Raw genomic sequence first — 22,244 nt, 5'->3', positions numbered from 1 at the left:
GCTACAATCCAACCTTTATCAAAGTTGGAAACGTGGTGGTACGCATTTCTCCTCCTTACACGAGGCATCACAACAACGTTTCACCAGGCAACGCCGGTCAACTGCTATTTGTGTATGAGAAATCTGTTGGAAACTTTCCTCATGTTAGCACGTTGTAGGTATCGCCACCGGCGCCAATCTTGTGTGAATGCTCTGAAAAGCTAATCATTTGCATATCACAGCAAGCTCTTCCTGTCGGTAAATTTTCGCGTCTGTAGCACGTCTTCTTTGTATTGTAGCAATTTTAATGGCCAGTAGTGACAATTTTTCAGTCTTCATGACACATAACACATGCCTTTGATTCTCCCGCCAAGCGCAATTTGGTTATCTGTAACCACTGTTCGCCTGTCCAGAAACCCAGCCTTGTGTCTTCCACTGAGAGATGTGAGACAGTGGTCAGCAGACTGGACTCACATCGAGCGCGACTATGGTTATCTGTAACCACTGTTCGTCTGTCCAGAAACCCAGCCTTGTGTCTTCCACTGAGAGATGTGAGACAGTGGTCAGCAGACTGGACTCACATCGATCACGACTATGGTTATCTGTAACCACTGTTCGTCTGTCCAGAAACCCAGCCTTGTGTCTTCCACTGAGAGATGTGAGACAGTGGTCAGCAGACTGGACTCACATCGATCACGACTATGGTTATCTGTAACCACTGTTCGTCTGTCCAGAAACCCAGCCTTGTGTCTTCCACTGAGAGATGTGAGACAGGGGTCAGCAGACTGGACTCACATCGAGCACGACTATGGTTATCTGTAACCACTGTTCGTCTGTCCAGAAACCCAGCCTTGTGTCTCCCACTGAGAGAAGTGAGACAGTGGTCAGCAGACTGAACTCACATCGAGCGCGACTATGGTTATCTGTAACCACTGTTCGTCTGTCCAGAAACCCAGCCTTGTGTCTTCCACTGAGAGATGTGAGACAGTGGTCACCAGACTGGACTCACATCGAGCACGACTATGGGTATCTGTAACCACTGTTCGTCTGTCCAGAAACCCAGCTTTGTGTCTTCCACTGAGAGACGTGAGGCAGTGGTCAGCAGACTGGACTCACATCGATCACGACTATGGTTATCTGTAACAACTGTTCGTCTGTCCAGAAACCCATCCTTGTGTCTTCCACTGAGAGATGTAAGACAGTGGTCAGCAGACTGGACTCACATCGAGCGCGACTATGGTTATCTGTAACCACTGTTCGTCTGTCCAGAAACCCAGCCTTGTGTCTTCCACTGAGAGATGTGAGACAGTGGTCAGCAGACTGGACTCACATCGAGCGCGACTATGGTTATCTCTAACCACTGTTCGTCTGTCCAGAAACCCAGCCTTGTGTCTCCCACTGAGAGATGTGAGACACGGGTCAGCAGACTGGACTCACATCGAGCGCGACTATGGTTATCTGTAACCACTGTTCGTCTGTTCAGAAACCCAGCCTTGTGTCTTCCACTGAGAGATGTGAGACAGTGGTCACCAGACTGGACTCACATCGAGCACGACTATGGGTATCTGTAACCACTGTTCGTCTGTCCAGAAACCCAGCTTTGTGTCTTCCACTGAGAGACGTGAGGCAGTGGTCAGCAGACTGGACTCACATCGATCACGACTATGGTTATCTGTAACAACTGTTCGTCTGTCCAGAAACCCATCCTTGTGTCTTCCACTGAGAGATGTAAGACAGTGGTCAGCAGACTGGACTCACATCGAGCGCGACTATGGTTATCTGTAACCACTGTTCGTCTGTCCAGAAACCCAGCCTTGTGTCTTCCACTGAGAGATGTGAGACAGTGGTCAGCAGACTGGACTCACATCGAGCGCGACTATGGTTATCTCTAACCACTGTTCGTCTGTCCAGAAACCCAGCCTTGTGTCTTCCACTGAGAGATGTGAGACAGTGGTCAGCAGACTGGACTCACATCGAGCGCGACTATGGTTATCTGTAACCACTGTTCGTCTGTCCAGAAACCCAGCCTTGTGTCTTCCACTGAGAGATGTGAGACAGTGGTCAGCAGACTGTACTCACATCGAGCGCGACTATGGTTATCTGTAACCACTGTTCGTCTGTCCAGAAACCCAGCCTTGTGTCTTCCACTGAGAGATGTGAGACAGTGGTCAGCAGACTGGACTCACATCGCGCGCGACTATGGTTATCTGTAACCACTGTTCGTCTCTCCAGAAACCCAGCCTTGTGTCTTCCACTGAGAGATGTGAGACAGTGGTCAGCAGACTGGACTCACATCGAGCACGACTATGGTTATCTGTAACCACTGTTCGTCTGTCCAGAAACCCAGCCTTGTGTCTTCCACTGAGAAATGTGAGACAGTGGCCAGCAGACTGGACTCACATCGAGCGCGACTAATGTTATCTGTAACCACTGTTCGTCTGTCCAGAAACCCAGCCTTGTGTCTTCCACTGAGAGATGTGAGACAGTGAACAGCAGACTGGACTCACATCGAGCTCGACTATGGTTATCTGTAACCACTGTTCGTCTGTCCAGAAACCCAGCCTTGTGTCTTTCACTGAGAGATGTGAGACAGTGGTCAGCAGACTGGACTCACATCGAGCACGACTATGGTTATCTGTAACCACTGTTCGTCTGTCCAGAAACCCAGCCTTGTGTCTTCCACTGAGAGATGTGAGACAGTGGTCAGCAGACTTGACTCACATCAAGCACAACTATGGTTATCTGTAACAACTGTTCGTCTGTCCAGAAACCCAGCCTTGTGTCTCCCACTGAGAGATGTGAGACAGTGGTCAGCAGACTGGACTCACATCGAGCGCGATTATGGTTACCTGTAACCACTGTTCGTCTGTCCAGAAACCCAGCCTTGTGTCTTCCACTGAGAGATGTGAGACAGTGGTCAGCAGACTGGACTCACATCGCGCGCGACTATGGTTATCTGTAACCACTGTTCGTCTCTCCAGAAACCCAGCCTTGTGTCTTCCACTGAGAGATGTGAGACAGTGGTCAGCAGACTTGACTCACATCGAGCACGACTATGGTTATCTGTTACCACTGTTCGTCTGTCCAGAAACCCAGCCTTGTGTCTTCCACTGAGAGATGTGAGACAGTGAACAGCAGACTGGACTCCCATCGAGCTCGACTATGGTTATCTGTAATCACTGTTCATCTGTCCAGAAACCCAGCCTTGTGCCTTTCACTGAGAGATGTGAGACAGTGGTCAGCAGACTGGACTCACATCAAGCACAACTATGGTTATCTGTAACAACTGTTCGTCTGTCCAGAAACCCAGCCTTGTGTCTTCCACTGAGAGATGTGAGACAGTGGTCAGCAGACTGGACTCACATCGAGCGCGATTATGGTTACCTGTAACCACTGTTCGTCTGTCCAGAAACCCAGCCTTGTGTCTTCCACTGAGAAATGTGAGACAGTGGTCAGCAGACTGGACTCACAATGAGCGCAACTATGGTTATCTGTAACCACTGTTCGTCTGTCCAGAAACCCAACCTTGTGTCTTCCACTGAGAGATGTGAGACAGTGGCCATCATACTGGACTCACATCGAGCGCGACTATGGTTATCTGTAACCACTGTTTGTCTGTCCAGAAACCCAGCCTTGTGTCTTCCACTGAGAGATGTGAGACAGTGAACAGCAGACTGGACTCCCATCGAGCTCGACTATGGTTATCTGTAATCACTGTTCATCTGTCCAGAAACCCAGCCTTGTGCCTTTCACTGAGAGATGTGAGACAGTGGTCAGCAGACTGGACTCACATCGAGCACGACTATGGTTATCTGTTACCACTGTTCGTCTGTCCAGAAACCCAGCCTTGTGTCTTCCACTGAGAGATGTGAGACAGTGGCCAGCAGACTGGACTCACATCGAGCGCGACTATGGTTATCTGTAACAACCGTTCGTCTGTCCAGAAACCCAGCCTTGTGTCTTCCACTGAGAGATGTGAGACAGTGGTCAGCAGACTGGACTCACATCGAGCGCGACTATGGTTACCTGTAACCACTGTTCGTCTGTCCAGAAACCCAGCCTTGTGTCTTCCACTGAGAGATGTGAGACAGCGGTCAGCAGACTGGACTCACATTGAGCGCGACTATGGTTATCTGTTACCACTGTTCGTCTGTCCAGAAACCCAGCCTTGTGTCTTCCACTGAGAGATGTGAGACAGTGGTCAGCAGACTGGACTCACATCGAGCGCGACTATGGTTATCTGTAACAACTGTTCGTCTGTCCAGAAACCCAGCCTTGTGTCTTCCACTGAGAGATGTGAGACAGTGGTCAGCAGACTGGACTCACATCGAGCGCGACTATGGTTATCTGTAACCACTTTTCGTCTGTCCAGAAACCCAGCCTTGTGTCTTCCACTGAGAGATGTGAGACAGCGGTCAGCAGACTTGACTTACATCGTGCACGACTATGGTTCAAATCCGCGTCTGGAAATCCACGTTCAGGTTTTCTCTGATTTTCCTAAACCGCTCCATTCAAATCCCAGGACGATTCCTTTCAAAGGGCATTTTCCTTATCCGTCTTTGAAACAATCCGAACTTTTGCTCCGTCTTTAATGACCTAGTTGTCGATGGGACGTTAAACCATGTTCTTCCTTCTTTCCTTTTGCATCTCCCCATAAATCATTCAGAAGAGTTAATATATCTGCATTGCTTTACCAAAAAGGGAATACCCAAAACATGTGGCAGCTAAATCTAATGAGGACAAGGTCAAACTGGTCGAGGTCTCATCTTCTCTTCCAGTAACTAACTGCTTATACATCTTCGTGTTGTCTGTTTTAATCCGAGCCACTTTATTTAAGAAATATTTATTTGCTTGCTCAGAAACACCCTATGTCCCAGATACAGACAATGTGGAAACACTATTCACCAAAAAGACTGCAATAACATATGAAAAAACACTGAGACAAGCACAAAATAGGCAACTTCAACACAAACATAATATTACGCCAAATTATGAGCCATTTTGACTTGATGTGCTGCTTCACATCAGATATAAAATTTAGCTGGAGGTGCACTGTGGCCTAACAGATTACAGTATGAGCACTGGGCACGACACATGTCAGCATAATCTTCCCTTGCGTTATCACAAAATAGTGACACGTCCATAGGTTCCTCAGGCTTAAAAAATTCTACCCTCAAATTCCTATTTGAGTCTCACTCTCAGTCATACCCCTGCGCACAAAACAGGTGAGCGAGAGAAAGACACAACTGTTAGTCCCCTCGCCTCACTACATTGTAGATGCTCCTCAATATGGCTGGAGACAGAGTCCCTGATGTAACAGTTTGTGGCAGCAACGCATCTGACACAGCTTGTAGCGGTTGAACTGAATGCCTTTACTGTGTATGGTAGAGGTATGTAGTGGTTAGGAACGTCTTCAGTCCACCACTCTAAGTTGAAATGGATATCAAATAGCTGTTCAACATTTCATCACAAAAACAGTACTTGAGATCAAAGTAAAACAACCGTAATGGTACCAGACGGTGGCCAATGCAACAATGGCGCCGGCTGGACTCAGCCAACGAAGCTTATTTGGCTGAAACATGGCCTGTTCTCACGGCTGGCCAATGTCGTTTCCCTGGGAAGGTTGTGGCAGCTGGGCAAGATAATGCGGTCAGTACTGCAGCGGATGCGCTGACTCAGAGCCCATGCAGGGCAGTGGGCGGCACACAGTATGAGCAGCCACACAGACTGGCACGATTACACAGCTCACTGCAGGAAGCAATGGAATGTGCTGAACAAAACATAGTCTCAGTGTGGATGGAGGCAGTTCAAAAGTCGTGACATATGTCTGCACAGACGATAATGGAAAACAACAGTGGCTATCCACACAGGTGAAAATCACTAACAGGTAATGACAGTTGAGTAGCTAGATGACCCTGGCTTGAGTCATGTGCCGTCAAAGTAGGCGGTCAGTAGTGGTCGGAAGTTAGCCAGTAGGTGGCCAACTGGTTCGTAGGTAGGATGTCAGCAGTATTCCGATGTAACTTGCATATCAAGCCTGAAACTAGTGAAGACAGAAGTAGGCAACGGCAGCCTGTTGACACGTTTCATATAATAACCTGCCGCAAATTTCCTCTCGTAGTTGAATGTTAGCAGTGTCTGCATGATGCAAGTCTAGAGTTAGCGTTATATATGCAGATTTGGCCTGCTGTTGTTTCTGAAATGGTATCAATTTAGCTCTCTAAGATAGAGTAAGATTGGGTTCAAAGATGGTTCAAATGGCTCTGAGCACTATGGGACTTAACTTCTGAGGTCATCAGTCCCCTAGAACTTAGAACTACTTAAACGTAACGAACCTAAGGACATCACATACATCCATGCCCGAGGCAGGATTCGAACCTGCGACCGTAGCGGTCGCGCGGTTCCAGACTGTAGCGCCTAGAACCGCTCGGCCACTCTGGCTGGCAGTAACATTGGTGGAAGATGTGACTGACCATACATAACATTATTGCCCCAGCTTTTCTCTTGTGTCAGTAGCTCCACAGCCTTGGCTATGTAGTAATTTAGCCTTCCAGTGTCATTATAATCTGTTTACAGCTTCTTATGTATGGCCCCATAATATGTCTTCTTGTGTCACCTTGATGTGACGTCTCCTGTTCATTTGGTCACAGAGTTTTTCTGCTGTGAGAGACAGAGTTGCGACACAACAACACCAAACTAGCAGCACTACATAAAATATGCTCTATCTACTCTAATAATGGAAGATCAAAACTGACATTGATCTCGAATTGAGCTATCTTTTTGTGTCATGGTATATGAAAATCAACGTCAGTGTTCATAAAAATACCAAGTATATGCAAATGACATGTTAACCTTTCTGACCTTGGCACATGAGCTGTTACCACAGTTTAAAAGAAGAGGTAGCAAACGAGTTCATTATTTTGTAGGTTAATCTTTGAGGACAGAATTCAACTAACACATTTTAAGTGTATGGTCTTTTTCCTAGGAATTTCCCTGCATGAATAAAATTACAAAGATTCATTGTTCTAAGAACGGAGAAGAGGTCCAGGGTGGAGAAAATAAATGCGGCCAAGAGAACAGAGCTCCAGGATACAAAGAAACACAGCAGGAAATACAGTACTAACCTGACTATAGCAGATGCTGAAAGTGACCACCATTTATCTCTGCGTACTTCTGGCCCCTGGTCAGCAAGTTGCTGGAGGTGGATCGAAGCTGGACTTTTGGAAGTGCTGCTGCAGTTCCTGATGACTATGATACATCTTACACTTGAAGGCTCTCCACACCAAGTAATCGTGCACTGACAGATCAGGTGACCTGGGTGGCCAGCTAGGGCCACGACCGAACTGACCTCTGCTGACAACTCGGTCAGGCATGAAGATTGTGAAGATGTGGTCCTCTGCTTACAACTCTGTCAGGCATGAATATTGTGAAGATGTGCTCAAAATTTCGGCAGACTGTATAGTCAGTTGCCCCATCATGTACGTGTTTTCCTCCTTCATTAATGCTGCCACAAATGGATTTTGAATATTTTTGAACTTGTCCATAACAGATCCTGTCTGACGCCGTTTTCGGCCTAAGCCTTGCACACAGCTCGAGACCGTTAAACTTCTCACCAAGCAATTGACCACACCATTTCCACAAGTTTGTTGTCACTTAACTTTCCGCAACGAATATCCGCTGTTCCACTGTGAGTACCAACGTCCCCTTTGTACAGCTTCACGCACACTGAGACGGCTCACACTACGCTGTGAACCAGTCTGCATCACGTGGCGGGCGAACACGTGGTGTGGTTATATGCATACATTCAAGTCGAACTGAATCCAATCTTTCAGGGCACTTTTATTGACAGCTGTACTACAAGACATTACAGGTGACAGTTGTTTGCACATTTACACAGTCATATGCACAGAGGAAGCACATTTTTGGTTCAAAATGGTTCAAATGGTTCTGAACACTATGGGACTTAACATCTGAGGTCATCAGTACCCTAGATGGTTCAAATGGCTCTGAGCACTATGGGACTTAAATCCTGAGATCATCAGTCCCCTAGAACTTAGAACTACTTAAACTTAACTAACCTAAGGACAGGACACACATCCATGCCTGAGGCAGGATTCGAACCTGCGACCGCAGTGGTTGCACGGTTCCAGACTGAACACACTTTTGGGCAATGATACTAGACAAGGTGCATTGCATTATCGAAATATCTTGATGGTTTGGAGACTTCGTTGGTTGCCTGTGCCATGGCTACTATAACAGTCTCTGTCATACTCCCCAAGTGATGTACATTAGTTGGTGGACTCAAGTACAGCATCCTGTTCATGTTTATGGTAATGCAGCTAGCACCACACTCGAAGTAGTAAATGCTCCCAGCAAAGGTGTTGGATGGATGCCATTCTGCTAGGCAATAAAATGGACATATGTGTGCTTCCATTGGGTAAGTTCTTCTCAAGATGTCCAGCAATGAGCCGACATGTTAGTCCATGCCACGTGTATCATTACGTTAACTTCCATTACTTCCTCCATTCCTCATTAGGCACATGAAAAGCGACAAAAGAATGACTCTAAATCTAGTATAATTTATCCATATATACTTGCGTAGTTGATGGTACATCATCTTATGAATTAAGAAAACTCTTCATTTGACGACCGATTTGAGTGATATTATAGCTTGAATTACACAATAGGTACTTGAAAATTTCAAAATAATTATGAATAAAACAAAGCCAATTTATAAATGATCATAATTAAAGCAGCAAAGTTATACACAATAGTACTAAATAAATTCTGTACAAAATTGGATACCCAGGGATCCGCTTTGAAGACGGCCAGAAAAAGATTCAATACATGAAAACCCATTAAACCTATACATATTCTTCAAAAATTATGTCCTCCCTTTCAAAATTACGTTTCTACTCTGTGAAGAACCATACAATACTACTTTCTACTACTGCAACTATTACACATGACTCACCTGCTTAAATTTGATGTGGGCATGTCTTTTTCTTGACGATTCTCTATCTGTGTGGCAAACAGATCACATACAATTGAAGCTGAAATCTTCAAGACTGTTAGATCTCGTAACGTTATTCGTCAGTTTCTTCTACAAGACGCCCGTGTTCTCTTAGAAGAAACTGAAGAATGACATTACGTTGCCTAACAACCTATAAGATTTTGTCTTCAGTGACAACGTCCACGAAAGCTTGCAGACATACATACACTGAGGCTACAAAAGTCATGGGATACCACAAAATATCCTGTCGGGCGTCCTTTTTGCCGGCGTTGTGTAGCAATTCGACGTGGAATGGAATCAAAAAGTCGTTAGAAGGTCCCCGTAGATATGTTGTGTTCTGCTGCCTCTGTACCTGTCCACAATTTATAAAGTGTTGCCAGTGTAGGATCTTGTGTACGAACTGACCTGTAGATGGCATTTATGTCCGACGACCTGTGTGGCCAAAACTTCGCTCGAAATGTCTAGAGTGTTTTTCAAGCCTACCGCGAATAAATGTGCCATTGTGACATTGCGCATTGTCATCCATAAAATTTCATCTTTGTTTGGGAATATAATGTCCATCAGTTGCTGTAAACTGTAAATGGCCTCCAAGTAGTCGAACATACAGAGGACCCAGTCCATTCCATGTAAACACAGCGCACACCATTGTGGAGCCACCACCAGGTTTCACAGTACCCCCCTTGACAATTTGCGTCCATGGCTTCATGGGGTCCGCACCACACTCGAACCCTACTATCAGATAAATTAATTGAAATTGGGATGCATATGACCAGGTCACAGTTTATCAGTCTTCTAGGATCCAACCTATATGGCCATGAGCCCCAAAGAGGCGCTGCAGGCGATGTCGCACTGTTAGCAAGGGCACTCGCGTGGGTCGACAGCTCACATAACTCATTAACACGAAATTTCGCCGAACCTACCAATGGGGTGGTTCGTCGTACGTCCCACACTGTTTTCTGCAGTTACTTCTCGCAGCGTTGCTTGTCTTTTAGCACTGACAAAGTAACACACCGTTTTCTGCAATTATTTCTCGCAGTGTTGCTTGCCTGTTAGCACTGACAACTCCACACTGCTCTCGGTCGTTAAATGAAGGCCGTTGGCGACTGAAATGTCCGTGATGATAGGTAATGCCTAAAATTTGGTATTACTAGTACCCTCGTGACGTTTTGGATCGCGGAATACTGAATGCCCTGACGATTTCCATAATGTTTCCTGTGTGTAGCACCAATTTGCCACTCCATGCTCAAAGCCTGTTATTTCCCTTCGTGCGCCCATAATCATGTCGGAAACCTTCTCACATGAATCCGCCAATGCACTGCCTTTTTATGCCTTGTGTACGCGATGCTAAAGCCATCTGTGCATAAGCCAACAGCTATCCGATGACTTTTCTCACTTCACTGTAGATCGCATACAGTCAAAGAGAACATTCTCACAGAAGCTTCACCTGGGAGTAGAAGAACTTTGTTGCTGACAAAACTGTATCATTTCTGTTGTCCTGTTGTTTAAGTCCCCTCTGTGGCTAAAAGAGTAAAACCTATTTACATAATCATTCCTTCCTCTTGCACCTCCATCACAACAACGGTTGAAAACAATGATTGACTTATGAGCAGAACATGTTTAAAATAAAATTTAATTCATATACGTACATTGGACGCAGAGACCGAATTAGTGTAAAATTAGGCATAATACTGCAGTAACATATTCTCTTCCTTTATCATTAAGCTACACTTTGTTACCAACACATCTCCACTAAATCCACTCATCGGGTTCATCCTTGTCTTCCACTTCATGTCCAATAATTTCACAAGACATCATTAACTCCTTCTGTTGGCATTATCTTTTCAGTACTATCTCTGATCCACAGGGTACACAGTTTTACATTATTCACAAAAATTTTGTCGACTTGTAAGCATAAATTGCAATAGAAAATATATTCATAACCAAATTCTGTGTATCTGCAACTATACTGCACTTAAGCTAGGATACCATTCTCACCAAGTCTGCCGACAGCTGCTGCCACCTCCGACCTGTGTCAGCTCATCTAGCGTCTCGCAGAACCAAATCTGTTTCAGAATTATAGACGAGAGAGTCGCCCAGTTAACCATTATCTATCTGATTGTCTGGGAGTGCGCGGAAACTACTACAGGTAACGCTTTTCCTCCGTAATGTCTCAGTGAAACACAAATGAAACGTAACACCGTTACTATTTTTTTGGCGGTGCCAGAGTTACTAGCAGTTCAGCCGTAGCAGTGGAAAGCATCCGGCGAGGGCTAGTGTGCCAATGTGCCAATTGCAGCATGGGTGATGTTTAGACAGAACCCGGCTCACTGAGCCAAGCGCGACTATTTTGCAATCCCAGCAGTAAGACGTCACTATTGCGGGTCGAGGCAAGCTTCTTCCACACTCGAAGGTCACGGTTTTTTTTTGCACCGAACATGGCTGGCAACAGCACATCGGTACAAGTGAACCGTAAACGGTTGTAGGTAACCAATTTGAGCGTAGGATTCAGCAATCCAACAGTGCCTACGGAGAGGAGAGTGTCACGCCAGGCGACAGGGCGGTATGAGACAGCACACAACAGCCAAAGTTCTGGTTACACCACCGCACCTTCTGGTGGGTCAATGTCTTCCTCCTTGATGTCTTCTCCCTCTGTGATCTGCCTCCTGATTCACTTCAGCATCTGCCAAACTCTGCCAATCTTTGCCTGGAGAGCAGCAGAATGAGACCTATGTGTTACAGCCGCCCACACTTATGTGCTGGTGCACACACAAAAGCGCCACACACCGTCACTTACTGGGGCGAGTTCCACCACCAGAGGCTAATATCACCTGCAAGTAACTCCGCAGTTTTCAGCTCTGCTGGCTCTGTTTCGTAAGCAGCCGTGTCACACTAACTGGGAGATGTGCTGCTGTATAAGCTAATGGTGTCGGCATTCTTGAGCACTAACGTCACAGGGCTGTACTTGTCAGATCGCCAACACAATGCGCAAACCCTGTCATCTGCTGAGAGGGGGAGTGTCTGCCGCCCCAACCAACATATTGTCAGTGTAGTCAAACGAGGGCTAGTAAAATGGTTTGCCTTTTGATGCTCTATGCCTACGATACCTATGGCGTACTCCTGTCATCACGACCCAAAACGGCACAGTAGAGGTCGTGCACGATCTGATGGCGTTTCTGGCGTTAGAGGTGGGATCGTCAATGTCTGCAGCCGTGGTTCATGAATGAGGAGGAAGACTCAACTACTGTGAGGTGGCAGTTTTGTGAACACTCAGTTGGATGAGTGCAGTCCTTTTTTTATTAAATTATGTTTTCCTGCGAGTATTAAAAAGCGTCAATGGGTCTTTTGCCAGATGAACAGTTGTATTAGTAAGTTCAGTTAATGTTCGGAACTCACAGGCATTGTTCTGTGAGTGTGGATATAGAAATGTTAGTTTGGCATTGTATATTATGACAAGCTAGGAGTGTGGGCCATTGTTCAGGAGTGTACAGGGTAGAAAACATCTACAGTGATTCATGAGATGAAGCTGAGTGCTGTCCTGGAGCATCTATTGCTTTCGGTGTGCAAAGAAGTAGTTATGAGCAGCCCCTCAGGTAGAGTAATTAAGTTACGGTGAGAAGTATTATGACGGTGTTATGGTTATTCAATCTGTATATTGAGCAAGCAGTAAAGGAAACAAAAGAAAAATTTGGAGTAGGTATTAAAATTCATGGAGACGAAGTAAAAACTTTGAGGTTCGCCGATGACATTGTAATTCTGTCAGAGACGGCAAAGGACTTGGAAGAGCAGTTGAACGGAATGGACAGTGTCTTGAAAGGAGGATATAAGATGAACATTAACAAAAGCAAAACGAGGATAATGGAATGTAGTCAAATTAAATCGGGTGATGCTGAGGGAATTAGATTAGGAAATGAGACACTTAAAGTAGTAAAGGAGTTTTGCTATTTAGGAAGTAAAATAACTGATGATGGTCGAAGTAGAGAGGATATAAAATGTAGACTGGCAATGGCAAGGAAAGCATTTCTGAAGAAGAGAAATTTGTTAACATCGAATATAGATTTATGTATCAGGAAGTCGTTTCTGAAAGTATTTGTTTGGAGTGTAGCCATGTATGGAAGTGAAACATGGACGATAACTAGTTTGGACAAGAAGAGAATAGAAGCTTTCGAAATGTGGTGCTACAGAAGAATACTGAAGATAAGGTGGATAGATCACGTAACTAATGAGGAGGTATTGAATAGGATAGGGGAGAAGAGAAGTTTGTGGCACAACTTGACTAGAAGAAGGGATCGGTTGGTAGGACATGTTTTGAGGCATCAAGGGATCACAAATTTAGCATTGGAGGGCAGCGTGGAGGGTAAAAATCGTAGAGGGAGACCGAGAGATGAGTACACTAAGCAGATTCAGAAGGATGTAGGTTGCAGTAGGTACTGGGAGATGAAGCAGCTTGCACAGGATAGAGTAGCATGGAGAGCTGCATCAAACCAGTCTCAGGACTGAAGACAGCAACAACAACAACATGGTTAAGCATTCTTCTCATATTTTTATTTTGTTTTGCTGTTTTCTTGTGTTTAACGAATAGAGTTGTCACGACGCAAGAGTATGCGAATTATAGGAAATGTACTTCAGTTTCTGCCGATTTGAAAGTGCAATGTTGTTGCGCAAGGAATGTGGCTCACCACGTGGTCACCCCGTTGTCTAGGGGTATCATCGCTGACTAATAAACGAAACAGCCTCAGTCCTGCATTCGAACTTAGCCACTACTTAAATTATGAATAAAACGTTGTCAGGATTGTTTTTGGAATAAATGAGTGGGTATCACGAGGCGGTAGACATTTTTGTCAACATAATAAGAAAAATTAGTGTAAATAACTAAGAGTTGATGCAGAATGACACAGCAGTCAGTCATTCTCGAGCAGATGGGGTATAGTACATTAGACGCTTTTCTTAGGGGTCGGGAATGTGGTATGCGAGGAGGGTACAGGGAGATACACTGAAGGATATGTCAGCTGACATAAAGTTAGCTAAAGAGCTTGAAGTGATAGGTGTAGTCACAGGGCTATGGAGCGAAATTGTCTCCTGTTGTAAGATATTACAGACGTTGACATTTGGACCTCATCCAGAGGAAGTGTTGCCAGGCACAATGTAATAAACACGGTGAGCCCGGACATCAGCAGCAGGGTTGCAGAAATGTAAACAAAATGGACAGAGGCGGAATAATCACGCATTAATCATAAACGGAACTCCAAATTCTTCACTGGGCTTTCCCAGTCAGTTTCAGTGCTGCTAAACTATGCAGATGTGAAGTATTGCTTAGCTGACTTCGTGAATGGTAAGAATTTTTATTGAATACAGGGACACTGATGTCAGTGAAGTGTCTGGACCTCCGGGGTTAAAAGTAGTTGAACCCTCCACGCTATACATTACATGGGGCGGGTGATGGAGGAGGGGGGGTCGGGAAGTGGTGTGGCTTCACTAAGTTCAGCATTATTGAGTTTTCAAGTTAGAACGAAATGGTTCCAGCGGTCTTTGGAAGTTGTTTCCTATATAGGGGAAGGGTACTGCAAACGCCTACGCTAGATTTTTCGGTTTAAGCATCATGCTAAAATTGGATCTTCGGTGACACATGGTAGAATTCGTGGAAACATTTATCCAGCTGGGAATAAAGTGACATTAGTTATGTACTGTCGCAAGGTTCGTCCGTCACAAGGGACAAACCAATTAAATTGCAGCTAAAATCAATAAAGCTCAATTCAAGTGGTAAAATGCCATAAGGCACCACGAAATTTCTTTGGGAGCGCGTGAAGATGAAATACCTTTTGACATGTTGTGAATAGTACAATTACTAGAAAATTATATGTAGTGGATGCATCACGATGTTTTATATGCAGAAATATTCCAAGGTACAGGATATAAATGATGACAGAGTGGTTCCCTTCAGTGTGGACAACTTTGAAGACTGTGAAGTAAGTTTGTTTAAGGAGTTGCTATTCGCTAGTATAGATGTGCTAGATGAAACTCATTTGGACAAGTCAAGAATGGGCTATAGCCACTGTCAATCCAGCAGTATCACTACATTACGTGCAAAAGTGTAGCATTTGAAGGGAGCCCAGATAGTAACTATGGAGAAATTGTTGTTGATGATGTTATCGTTGGTATTCGAGGACTCCCTTCTTCCTCAGGGTCCATCGCTTACAGTACCCTAAACAACACAGGATTCCGATGGAAAATTAACTGCATGTGTTTCAGCAACCTTACAGAGCCCCCAATTACTTACAATCGATTATGGAAGAATTTATCAATCAGTAAGTGAACAATGGCATAATAGAGAGATGTACTAGCACCTGGGGAGCTGTTATTATCATTATAGGAAAGAACTCGCCTGATTGAATAAAGTACAACTTTTGTTGAAATTATCGCTACTTATACTGTAGAAGAGTGCCAGCTGTATATATCGTACTTAACATTACAGAAGCACTGAATAACTCAAAGCAGTGTAAGGACTTTTCCACAACATACTTAAAAACTGGTTGCCATCAACAAAGTAGTGCCAGAGGACCTAAATTCGGTATGCTTTTTGGCTAATAGATTCACCAGTACGAGTCCAGATACTTTTGATCATATTGTGTGTGCGCAGTGCAGACCGCACAATGCACTACGACCCGCTAATGGGGTAGCAAGTTTGTGCACATGCACTGCTAAAGCGGTAGCATCTACACCCATCAAAAGAAGTTTTGCATCACCTCGGTTCCGAGAGTTGGGGAACCTGTATAGAAAATTGCAATAGAGATTAACATAAACATCATTTCCGCCCATCTTATTGCTCATGGTCCAGACTGCTACCTCTAATACACTCTGCTACCTCTAATACACAGTAGCGCGTCCTCTTCCATTGATGTATGCCTGTATTCGTCGTAGAATACTATCCACAAGTTCATCAAGGCGCTGTTGGTCCAAATTGCCCCACTTCTCAACGGCGATTAGGCGTTGGTTACATCGTCCATAAACAGCCCTTTTCAATCTATCCCAGACATTTTCGATACGGTTAATGTGTGGAGAACATGCTGGCCACTCTAGTCGAGCGAGGTCGTTAACCTGAAGGAAGTCATTCACAAGATGTGCCACGATGGGGGTGCGAATTGTCGTCCATGAAGACAGATGCCTTGCCAACATGCTATCGATATGGTTACTCTATCGGTCGGAGGATGGTATTCACGTATCGTAGAGCCATTATGGCGCCATCCATGACCACGAGCGGCATACGTCGGCCCCACATAATTTCACCCCAAAACAGCAGGAAACCACCATCTTGCTGCACTCGCTGGATAGTGTGTCTACGAAGTTGAGCCTGACCGGGTTACCACCAAACACGTTTCCCACTATCGTCTAGTTGAAGGCATAAGCGACACTCATCGGTGAAGAGAACGTGATGTCAGTCTAGAGCGGTCTATTCGACATGTTGTTTGGCCCATATGTACCGCTTTGCTAGATGTCGTGGTTGCAAAGACGGACATCGCCATTGACGTCGGGAGTGAAGTTGCGCATCATGAAGCCAATTGTGCACAGTTTGAGTCATAACACGACGTCCTGTGGCTGCACGAAAAGAATTATTCAACATGGTGGCTTGCAGTCAGGGTTCCTCCTAGCCATAATCCGTATGTAGCGGCCATCCATTGCAGTAGTAGCCCTTGAGTGGCCGGAGGGAGGCATGTCATCGACAGTTCCCGTCTCTCTGTATCTCCTCCATGTCCCAACATCGCTTTGCTTCACTCCGAGGCCCCTGGACACTTCCCTTGTTGAGAGCCCTTCCCAGCACAAAGTAACAATGCGGACGCGATCGAACCGCGGTATTGACCGTCTAGGCATGGTTGTACTACAGACTAGACGAGCCGTGTACCTTCTTCCTGGTGGAACTGATCGGCTGTCGGACCCCCTCCGTCTAATAGAAGCTGCTCAGGCATGGTTGTTTACATCTTTGAGCGGGTTTAGAGACATCTCTGAACAGTCAAAGGTATTGCGTCTGAGGTACAATATCCACAGTCAACATCTGTCCTCAGGAATTCTGGGAACTGGGGTGATACAAAACATTTTTTGATGTGTGTATATGGTACCCCTGCACGAAAACCTGTGCTAAAACGAAAACAATGTGGTAAAGTGAAATATTGGAGTGGTCTGAAGCTCATGATTGCTTACTGATATGGTCCTCTGTAACATGGTGGTTGGGTAAGAATTACATTACCTTCCTTCCATGAAAATCCATTTAAATTCCTAAAAGATAGAAAAGTATTTCTTGTTATAATACAGTAGTGTGATTACATATCTCCATTGACTTCGATGGTGTTAGTGTTATGGTACATAAAGGAGGGAGAGCGGGGCACCCTACAGGAATACCCGACTACTATCAAATTCAAATGAAATACTGGTCCTTCGCTTTTATTCTCTGCTGACGTTAACTTCCAAATTACCTTTATTGTCTTCACACATTTATTTTATCACACGAGTTGTTTAAATAACGATGTGTAGCATCGTCAGAGAAAACCGTATGTAGCTTCAGTACCAATAATATGCAGATTTGTTTAGTTCCTAATTGCCACAAAGTATGTGTTAAAGCAATTCTGGTGTGGCTGTGTCGTATAAGTTACACCGACGTTGTATACGTAATACTTTTCCTTCACAAGTATTTGAGGATCAGCAACTCTACAGTGGGTGTGTGCTATAATTAGACAGCGTTTTTTTATGAATTCCACAAAACCGTTCCCTCCTTAAGCTAATGACAGCAGTGCAGTAAAAAAAAGAAACTATGCTTAATTACTGATGGGAAGGCCATCACCTCTGTGAGAACCCTCAGACCGTGGCGGTTGTATGTGGTCGTTGCAGCCTCTGTGTGGCTACTGTGCTGGAGTTCTTTCCTTTTTTAACATCTGCAACAAAATTGCACATGGAGTTCTGTACTGGAGAACTTTGCTTGGGATAATACATAAATCTTGGTAATGGAATCTTAATAATGATGTATCTTTCTTGGAAATACTCAAGCTGATTAAGGCGCTAGCCGGAACACTCTTTTATTTAATAATGCTGCTTTCCACATGCAGTCGTCAGGCAGTCGTCCCTTGCGGCGCCTGTCAATGGCCTACTTGGAAGAGTGACAAGGGTGTGGGAAGAAGGAGGGGTAGGATTAAGATAAGGATGACAGGTAGTGTTTGTTTACATAATGGCCATAAATCATCAGAAACTGCTCTGTTCTCCTACTTTCAATTTCTGTTACGAATATGCCTCCTCGCCCGTAGTAGCTAATGCATGCTTCTGCGGTGACCCTCGACCTGGAGGTAAGCCGATTCGAATTTTGGTGGTGGAAAAAATATTCACTGCCAGTATGTGGCTGGAAAGGGGAGGAGAGATGGTGTCAGCTGACTTTGCGCCACTGTGCTTAATTAAATATGAGGAGGACATGTGACACTTGATGGTGATCCGTCCTTTAGATGGGAACGTTAAGCTTGTCAACTCCATGGCTCTATTCGCGAGGAATGAGCTTTGTGCTAGCACCGCATTTCACTCTCTACCTTCTTTCACCATCATCATCATGCAACATAGACATTACACTACATTTTATAAACACACACATTTAGTTTATTTTTGTCTGGATTAATGGAAAATATTGTCCAGGAAACAAATAAAAATATATTTTCGATCACCTGGGTCCAACAGGTTTTCTGGAGGCGCCCTTTGATCGTAAGTCAAATGTCGAAACTGCAAGTGCTGTTCGATTTATTCACAATTGAAAACACTGTGCCCTATTACCGGCTCTCCTGATAATTGGCTTCAAAGGGCAGTGACTTTGTAAAAGATCCGATCTCAAACTGCCAGCTCTACATGGAGTAGTGAATGCAACATAATTAATAAAATTTGAAGAGCCCTATTTAATTACAGCAGATAAAAACGGGAGAGAACATAAACAGGTTTAGAAAGACGACTGCTTGACACTGGTCTCCAACTTTTCATCTGTTGCTACAAATATGTGGAGATTCTAGTTATACCTTTAGGATTCTTTGCAAAGCTCTAATTCCTTTTCTATCAAGGATGCCTTACGAGTTACCACAATTATCTTTTATTTATATTTGTGATATTTCGTTACTGAATAAGCAGGTCAGCTTTTAGTGATATACCTGCCCCATAAGAGAGAGGTCTGAAATGTGCATGCGACACAGCATTTCCGTAAGATTCACATCGTAATATTTATTCTAAATGAATGTTTCCCGGTGAAGGACCAAAAAGTGAGCCCTTGCAAAGTAATGCCTCTTTTGTCTTATACATCCTTTCTGCTATATGTTGAACATAAACATCAGATAGAGATTTTCAGTCACGGCTGTCAGGCTCGATGCGGAAACATGTGTGCTTAGTGAACCTTCCTTGCATTTCCAATACTCGCCAAGGAAGAGGGAAAACCGCAGCGCTCAAATAATACACTGTGGCTAATATAGAGAATTACCTGCAAAGGACACAGCATTTGCGGCATAACTGAAAATGTTAATGAAACATAAACCTCCAGTATTGTGCCCCATCGATCCAAGAGAAGGACGATGGCAATACGAATGGAGAGAGAGAGAGAGAGAGAGAGAGAGAGAGAGAGAGAGTGAGAGCTATAACGGCAGGGCACGAGATACATCTTTAGTTTGTTCGCTGGAGCGAAGTGTTTGTCGTGCGTTCGACTTCAAAAGCGGGTGTTCCTTTGACATTAAAATGGGCCGTTTGCTCGCATCACAGCACCTGGCAGGGCCCGCTGATCACACGTCCAGAAATACAAGCCATAGGCTTTTCGTTAACTTTCCCTTTACTTTGTGTTACATGCCATGCGTGTATTTCAGATGTTTTTAATTTTATAGAATGTGGACCTACTGTGCGTTACTGGCGTACCTATTCCAGAGAACTTTTCATTGTCAAATATTATCTCTCTTTCAACGAATTTGAGGTTATTTATTCAGTCTACAGCATGTTACACAAATAGAAATTAGCGACGGATGAGTTAATAATATTTTCCTGCTTAGTGGCGCTAAGCTCAACCAAATTAATTCGCCTCGCCTGTAAAAGGTAAGTTGGCAAATTATTGTATTTAGAGAAAAATACATTAACGTTTGCTTAGCTTCCAGTATTATTGTACTACCTTCAGTCAATCAGTTTCCACACCGGACTTATAAAAATTAGGGAAACATTATGATGCCAGTTTTAATGCTCCAGGTGTTCTGTCTCCTTCAACTTTAGCACAACGCCCTTAACGTTCATATAACAATATGAAACTGTCAAAAGTCCTCCCTCGGAACTTTATTCAACTCGCACGTTATATTGTCTTGTATATCGGTTATGCCGTCGAAGTGTTTATCCTTCATGTGAATTTCCGTACTGTGTGGTTTTGTGGTCGGTACGTTTTGACGACACGAAGTGTCGTCAAAAGTGATGATTTTCTCCGGAAATGAAGTCTCCAGGTTTTGCATTTCAGTCAAATCGAGGCAGACTTCCAAGCGTCTTTGCTTTCGTTCAGGAGTTAAGATGTGCAACACAAATTTTGCACATACTTTTCCCTTCTCCAGAACATTAATGAGAATGCCTTCAACATTTATTTTAGATATGTTGTTTCCCTCGCGAGACGCAACAACGCTGACGTGGTGTGGCCAGACATCCACTGCTTAACACTGCCTCCTCACAACTGAATAGTAGAATATGCATCTGTTGTTTACAGTTGTTAGTTCAAGCTGCCACCGTAGTTACACGCTGGCGTTGCTTATACAACAGAAATAAAATCAGTTATGAAAAAAGCATATTATTTTGTGCCATCAGCTGCACAACTGTACGTTTATTCGCTACCGGTTTCTGTTATTATAACCATCTTCACAGGAGAACACGGTCTTTGTTGTTGTTATTGTTGTGGTCCGCTGACCAGAGATTGATTTGATGCAGTTCTCTATGCTATTCTACCCTGTGCAAGCATCTTCATCTCCGAGAAACTTCTAGAGCCTACAGCACTCTGAACTTGGTTCCTGTATTCATTTCCCAACCGATCCCTTCTTGTAGTAAGGTTGTACCACAAGGTTCTCTTCTCCCCGATAGCATTCAGTACCTCTTCACTAGTTACGTGATCCATCCATCTAATCTTCAGCATTCTTCTGTAGCACCACATTTCAAAACTTTCTATTCTCATCTTGCCTTAATTGCTTATATTATATGTCTCACTTCCATAAGTGGCTATACTCCATACAAATACTTTCAGAAAGGGCCGCCTCATACTTAAATTTATACTGGAAGTTAACATATTTCTCTTCTTCAGAAACGCTTTTCTTACCATTGCCGGTACATATTTTATATCTTCCTCACTTCGACCATTATCGGTTATTTTGATTCACAAATAGCAAAATTCATTTACTACTGTTAAGTGTCTCATTTCCTAATCTAATTCACTTAGCATCATCTGATTTAATTCGACTACATTCCATTACCCTCGTTTTGCTTTTGTTGATGTTTATCTTATAGCCTCCTTTCAAGATACTGTCCAATCCGTGCAACTGCGCTTCCATGTCCTTTGCTGTCTCTGTCATGTCATGTCGTATTATGTCTGCCATGTCATCGGCAAACCTCGAAGTTTTTATTACTTCTCCCTGGACTTTAATTCCTACCCCTAATTTTTCTTTAGTTTCCTTTACTGTCTGCTGAATATACAGGTTGTATAACATAGGTGATATGTTACAACCCTAGTTCAGTCCTTTCTCTATCACTGATTCCGTTTCGTGCCCACAGCTTCTTATAAATGCCATCTAGTTTCTGTACAAATCGTAAATAGCCTTTTTTTTTACTCCCTATATTTTACTCGTGCCACCTTCAGAACTTGAAAGAGAGTATTCCAGTCAACATTGTCAAACGTTTTCTGAAAGTATACAAATGCTATAAATGTAGGTTTGCCTTTCCTTAATCTATCTTCTTTGACAAGTCGTAGGGTCCGTATTTCCTCGTGTGTTCCTACATTTCTCCGGAATCCACATTGGTCTTCCCCGAGATCGCATTCCGTAAGTTTTTCCATTCTTCTGTAAAGGATTCTACTTTGCAGCCGTAACTTATTAAACTAATAGTTTAACAGTTTTGGCAACTGGCAGCACTGGCTTTCTTTGGAGCTGTAATTATGAGGCTATCACCAGCTCTAACAGAACTTTGTCTACTCGCAGGGCTTGTTTCTCCTGATACCGACGTCCTCTGGAGGTGTAAATGTGGGACT

The sequence above is a fragment of the Schistocerca gregaria genome, chromosome 5 (genome assembly GCF_023897955.1).
Source record: "Schistocerca gregaria isolate iqSchGreg1 chromosome 5, iqSchGreg1.2, whole genome shotgun sequence".
In the NCBI taxonomy this organism is placed as follows: domain Eukaryota; kingdom Metazoa; phylum Arthropoda; class Insecta; order Orthoptera; family Acrididae; genus Schistocerca; species Schistocerca gregaria.
This window is presented reverse-complemented; position numbering follows the sequence as displayed.